Genomic DNA, 7,386 nt, shown 5'->3' with positions numbered 1-7,386 from the left:
TGCATGTAAAGAAAACTATTAATTGACTTACCTTGTACGCTACTCTGAACATCAATTATTATCAATAATTCTGCTGCTGCGGTGCTTTGCTGCTATGTTGAAAAAAAGTTGATTCAATATCATATGTAATGTTATTTATTAGCGGAATCATACGAATTTAAATTTACAGGTTCAAGACAAAATTTCAAACATAAAATATAATAACTATTTTATATTTTAATAATTCTATTTAACTATATTGTACAGTTATTTTTACATATTTCAAAATTGTGTATTTAAGAAAACCGGCATTTTGTACAATTTTATATACACAGTACAAATTCCGAAAATGGCGTCAATCTTTGATTTGATTAGGAACGAAAATGATTTTAAAAACTATTAATTTAGCTTATATTATTTTAAAACACTCTTTTATCTTTACTACACTTATAATTACCATACGAAATTCTCTATAATCAATTAATAATTTCAACTTTATAATTAAAATTTGTATGTAAAAATTTTTTCTACAGCGCATATTAATTACAACACTCGCTGGCGGCCTTTCTCTTACTGACATCATGTTGTTATTGTTAATCGCTCCTTTTGCTTTAGCCTTTTTTGTTTTTGTTGTAATCAGATTACCATTTGGGGTAAGGAGACAATTTCTTAGCTGTTGTGCAAAAAAGCTTCGCGGTACAGCGAGTTAGAAAATCAACAGATTTTGATTTTTGAATTGCCGAGTTTTTCATAGTACAAATAAAAAACTATCGTATAAGAAGTTAGAACATTAAAACATTATAAAACATTATTTGAATTGGGGGCACTTTATTCAAAATGATTTAATATATAGGGTAGTAATTTTCTATAAAAATTTTAACATTTAATACGTGTTCATAATACTTGGACTAAGACAATACATGCTAATACTAAAAGGCACCTTTTTTATAGGTTATGTTAGGTTATACTAGCGATCCTAAAAATCCACTTAAGCCCTCATTATGGTACCATATAAAACACAGGGATTTAAAAACCACCTTAAATCTTTAGCAAAAGCCATTGTTCAAAACAATTATGAACGAAGTTACTGTGAGTTTGCTTAGTTTAAGTTATTTGAATATTTTTTTATAACTATTTAAAAATATGAAATGTTTGACGTAAATACATTATATAAAATATATGTATAAATATATTTAACTCGCTTATGCACAGAATACATATAGCTGAATTACTTTAAAGTATTAGTTTATAAAAATTAAAAATCTCTTTAACTGTCAGGTATATTAGCCATATCCATATCCATAAATTAAATCTTTGAAATAAAAAACGATTAAAGTTAAATTAAATTCGAAAAATAAATTCAATTCAAAAATACATACAAATAACTATTATTAGATATAATTTTAAGCGGTTCATGCAGCTGCATCGGATATTGGCAAATTTCCGAAGTAAGCCATTCTTCTTTTCTGACATACATATATTGTAGAAATACGAGTAATATTAGCATATTGGGTCAAATTATTGCATTATTGAGTAATATTCACTACTATCAGCGTTATTGGATCGAATTTAATATCCGTTAAAGTCATTTATATAATTGATTCAAGGAAAAATTTATTTCACATGGTACCGTTTGTGAAATGTTTTTGCACTCACTTTACTCTTTTTAAAATGGCTAATATTAGATAGGATGGTAAATAGGTAAATTGTATGATTAAGGAATTTAAAGAGTTTATTAGATTTACTTAGTTTAAATAAGAATGAAACTCTATACCCTTGAAAGTGTGATAAAAGTATAGAATCCAATATCCTTGCAATATAATTTGTAGTAATATCATTCAGTGGAGTTTTAGAAGTAGACTTCAAATGATGTACCTCTACTTAAATGTAAAACACCTTTACCTCTCAAAACCATTTATCTTTGATTACAAAATGTTATTCAGTTATAGCAATTTGTATACTAAGTACAAGTACAATAACAACCAATAGGTTTTTATAAAGCATATGCAAAGCCTTGTACCAGAAACGTTTCGGCACTCTAATTACTTGTATAAACTACTTAATATTTTATAAACATTTGAACATTAGATTTGATAAAGAACAACATTATTCAGTTTTACTAATTTTGCCTATAATACGAAGAATAACAATGCCAATATATTTCAGTCATCCATTTAAGTCCATATTACTGCATAGAACAAGTAAATCACGTTTTAAATATATCGTCTATAGTTCTTCAGATACAATGGGTATATTCGATAGTTTTTTGTTAACAAATGAGAAACCTTGAAAATCTTTACTGTTCTAATGAAGATAAGGTTAAAAAGTTTGAGAGACCGGTCAAGTGTAAAACCTGCACTTTGTTTTTAAATATTTATTCATTAAAAAATAAATAATATTAATTTTTAAATATTATCATATTATTAATATGATAATTTTAACATGCATTTAAAAAGTATATTAAATTTACTTAATTTATTAAAATATAAACTTTATTGAATTTCTGATTATTGCAAAATATAGGTTTATCACATTACATTTAGAGACATCAACTTGTCTTTCCAGGAGACAATTATCTTGAATATGAATCAATTATTTTATTAATTATACACAATTAAATCAAACAATTAATTATAGTTGTAGTTAGTAAAAGTTTTAATAATGCATTTTTAAATTAAATGGATAGAGCAAAACTAGCCTCAGATGTATTAAGTTATAAGTTAGACTAGATACAATTTTTAATTAAAATAAATTTTGAACCCATATAACTCTAGGCAATCTAAGTGTTATATCATAAGCTAAATATTTTTCAATATAATTAAAATTAATTAGAAATAATAATTATCTACATTTCTCCAAGAGAACTTATAAATTGTGCTGTATATTGCTGTATAACCTTAACTTTTGGTTGTTAATCAAAACATGTGTTCATGTAACAGTTTAAAAACATTAAATATTTAATCGTAGTATTTTTTATTATTTTTTTTTTACAATAAAATGCTTCTAGCTTGTATTAAGAATATCTAACAATTTATAGTTGTGATGGTTAGATAATTATATTTAAACCTTGACCTCTCATAATGTTTGCCTACCGATGTCACTGTCCTTGGCTCCACATCGCTTCTTCAATAGTGTTAATTCTTTTTTTTTCATGTATTCTTATATCCTAGCACAGTTAATATAAGCAGAGATCTTTTTTACTGTTTATTCAGAGGATAAACCTTATACAATCTTAGGTTTGATTAATGAGGAAGAAACTGAAAGAAGAAACTAAGCTTAATGTAAAATGATATATATTATGTTATATTTTATGGCATTAGATATATATGTATATAGATGATTTGATAACATGCCGTGTCGTAACTAAAATGGAAATGGCGCTGTATATATGTGATGTTTATTGTTATTAAAATATCTGGTAAATAAGTTTTTAAATACATTTTTTTTCGCAGTGTATACCTATAGTCAGATTATAATGTCAAAAGGAAAAAGTATGGATAAACTCTCTAATACCTTTCCCCTCTGACTATGCCACTGTAGATATGTGATTTCTAATGTAACTGCGACTATTAAGAAAATCTCTTTAATATTATTTAATGTACAATTAATTATTGAGTGAATATGAAAATGATTATTTAAGAAATAAGAAAAAATAAAAAATAAAATGTAATTTGAAATGTTGAGATTTCTTCACGCCTCACTCAGTTAACAATTGCATTTCAACAATTGCATCGACACGCTGCCGGTGTTGATTGCATTTTAACTTTAGTTGTGAAATATTTTATTAATTTATCTTAACATTTATTGCAATATCTTTAACAACTACCAGACACATCAAATATATGTGTAATACTGAAAACGAAGAGAGTATATGAATGAGCATGTGCAAATAGTTGAGTTAACACATCAAATTTACGTGTCTCTACAATGTTGCAGTTTGGCCTTTGGTTCCATCAATATCATGACTAAAATGAACTGTCGTTAGTAAGCCGTGATGATGATGATATCTCTCTGTTGAATACTCTAAGCACTGCCATTATTACACCATACACATTGTCAGCATTTGCGCTCTACGCACATCTGCTTATACTAGTATATTATACAACATTATGCACATACTCCTATAGTATCTCATAGATACAATATTTTTATAAAATATTTTTGCTATGATTGCGGTCGCTGCTCCAAATACACGTATTCAACTGAGGTCGTTATGGTGAAGACGCTGGATTGTCAGTTTGCTATTTAATATCATTTTCAAAAAAATTTTATAAACCTATTATTAATGCTTATATATTTTTTGAACAATAATTTATTTTAATGTCTTATATTAATAAAAAAAAAATTATATTTTTGAATTAAAACTTTTCAAGCTTTTTGCACGTTTTTACTTTAATTAATATTTTATTTTAAAGATAATTTCAAATGTACGCTACTTAAGGTTTATACGAACATTTGACCTCTAGATTATTAGAGTTCGTAATAACAGAAGGAGGAATGGATGTTCTTACTATCTTACTATCTAGGTATTGCATTGTATAACCTTGTAATATTATACATAATATACTCATCTATTGGACGAATTGCATTGAGGTAGAAAAAATTCATGAAATTTTCTTCTTAACGCTAGACACTTGCATATTAATGTATCTGAAATGCATATTTTCTGATTAGTCACACTGTATTTAATGAGAATTAACTACAATTAATTAACTATATCATTATATAAATTAATAAATTAAATATATAGTTTATTAAATATAATTAGTTAATTAATTCTCATTAAATACAGTGTGACGATAATGATCGTTCCCACAATTCAAATGACACAAGGCCGTACTTTCTGATACATCTTTAAAAAATCAAATCACTGTGCTCTTACGTCTAAAAATTATTCGCTCATTCATGTCCCACAGATATTTACTCGGAGGTACCCCTCAATAGCCCTGCGGCATCTGTGGTGATCCTATATCACTTCTTCGTATACATGTTGCCCATTGCATCTCTTCCAATCAAAAACAAAGTCTTTTGGACGTAAAATGTCTCTTACCATCATCAAGTTCCTCCTTCTTCGATTAATATTGAATCCAATTACAAATTCGCTAAATTTGATGCCTGAGTCTAATATTTTTAATTATTTTGTGTCTGTATTAGGAAAGAGAGAGAATTACAATATCTATATAATCTTAAAATACTCTTTCAACTGTTATGTCTTATATTTAATGGTTGCTACTGATATGTGTTAAGAAACTATTACAGACAGTTGTTTTTCGCGCTATGGTCTTATGAAAAACATAAGTGTATATATTAACCAAAGAAATAATAATTAATAGATGTTATTTTTAGTACACCAAACATTTTTATTCTTATGTATAATTTCAGTTTATAATAACATTACAAGATATAACTTAGTTAGCTATAAATGACATAGACAGGCATTCAAAATAATAATCAACATATGGAACTATTAATTTCTAGTATACCTAGATATAAAATAAATATATTTGACAACATATTTGTTATTAAAATTTTATCAAAAGACAAATTTTTTAGTTTATGCAATTAACCATACAATAATATATATACCATACTATATATATACCATAACCATACAATAATATCTATTGTTATATTAAAAACATAATAAAAAAACCTTTGAAGTGCCGATATTATCCAATTGGGCACCAGTAAGTTTCATCCGTATATGTTTTGCTTCACTAACGCTTACAATAAAATCTGCCAGAAAAAGTTATCTGTGCAGACTTCTCACTTCATATGGGTGAGATATACATGATTAGCATACCGGAGTCTACAGAGCTTTATTTTGTAACTGTTTCTGATGCGAGGTAGATCATATACAGTTCACGGTTGTAGGGTCTCCAGAATCTCCCATCACATTTCTTACTGCCACTAAATGCTGATTTTAAATACATGGTTACTTTTAATTAGGGTTCATGTTTGAGTTTCAAGTTAAACGGCGAAATAAAGATGTATTTGTTTGGCTCGGTTCCAGTACTTCTTGATTCGTGTTGTCGGAACTGTTGATATTGCAAATGATGTAACTTTTTCAATTAATAAAATACTTTTACATATGTACATTTGATTTTATATTAAAATTTGAATTAAATAAATTGTAAACACACCCTAGGGTGCTCTGTATTTGTACCAGACCGACTATAATGGTATCGTTCCTTTCTGTAGCGGCATTTTCAATGCGTGTCACTGTCATTCGTCTAGATTAATTCGTAGCCACTTATTTTTATATATCACTTGACATATTTCAAATTTAATAAATAGAGATGTATCTGTATAAATTTATTAATGCATTCAGCATATGGAAACAAGTATCTCTAACAATTCAACTGCGTCGATTCATGTATCTGCCATACCGCCGCGTGCCAAGCTTTCAAGACACTTCGAAGGTAGTTCAAATTAAAAGCTATAAAATGCCCCATGCTTCATTGTATCTTTGTACTTGATAATTCAAATATTATGTTTATTGTACAATTGTTTTTACTTTGCTAAGTAACCGCAGTTGCATTAAAAACATTTCTACTCGTTCAGTATATTTATGGCTGCCTGAAGTCATTGAAAAACATTGCCATCGCTTCTAGTCAAAATTAAAGCGAATATTTTGAATCGCGAAAAGTAAAAAAAATTATTATTATTAATGTAAAAATCCAAGCCTTCGTTTTGAAGCCAGATTCACTGAACCATAGATTTTAGTTGTCTTCTGTAGTCAAAACAGTAAAATAATTTAATATCATATATGATATAAAAAATTTCAATGTTGAAATATTCTAGTTGAAGACCTTTAAATGGATTTTAGTTACTCCGCTTGCGCAATTTATGAGTAATTAAGTATTAATCATTTCGAGCAAGTTACTTTTGCAATTAAAATAAAAATTTTTATTAAAAACTTATTTTAAATAATAACTTACTTTAAATAATAAGTTTTTAACTAGAAATTTTATTTAAAATTATAAAAAATAAGTTTTGTTTTCAACATTTATCATTTTTTTGGATGCAATTTCCTGTTCAATTAATTGCAAATTGCCTATAATTACGCAAATGTTTTTCTAAGTGTATTGATATGGAAAATGACGTATCTCAGCAAATAAGAAATAAACAAAGTAATTAAGAAAGCAATAATTCATATGAGATCATTACAGAGTTCTACGAAATATTTAAAGCAATAATTTCCAAAGTACAAGGTATCTTAAAGCTTCCTAATCGTTATTCAATAAGTTCTACCATCAGCTATTATAAAACAATAATATATATTTTTCAAATATCAATTTTATTTAACTGTGTACTCTCTTCCTCTCTCTCTCTCTGTAGCAAGTCAAGTCTATTCCAACTATTCCAAGTTGAAATATCTATCCCAAGTTTGAATATCTATTCCAA

Source organism: Teleopsis dalmanni, chromosome 2, assembly GCF_002237135.1.
Source record: "Teleopsis dalmanni isolate 2A chromosome 2, ASM223713v2, whole genome shotgun sequence".
In the NCBI taxonomy this organism is placed as follows: Eukaryota; Metazoa; Arthropoda; class Insecta; order Diptera; family Diopsidae; genus Teleopsis; species Teleopsis dalmanni.
Note: the sequence above shows the minus strand (reverse complement) of the source record.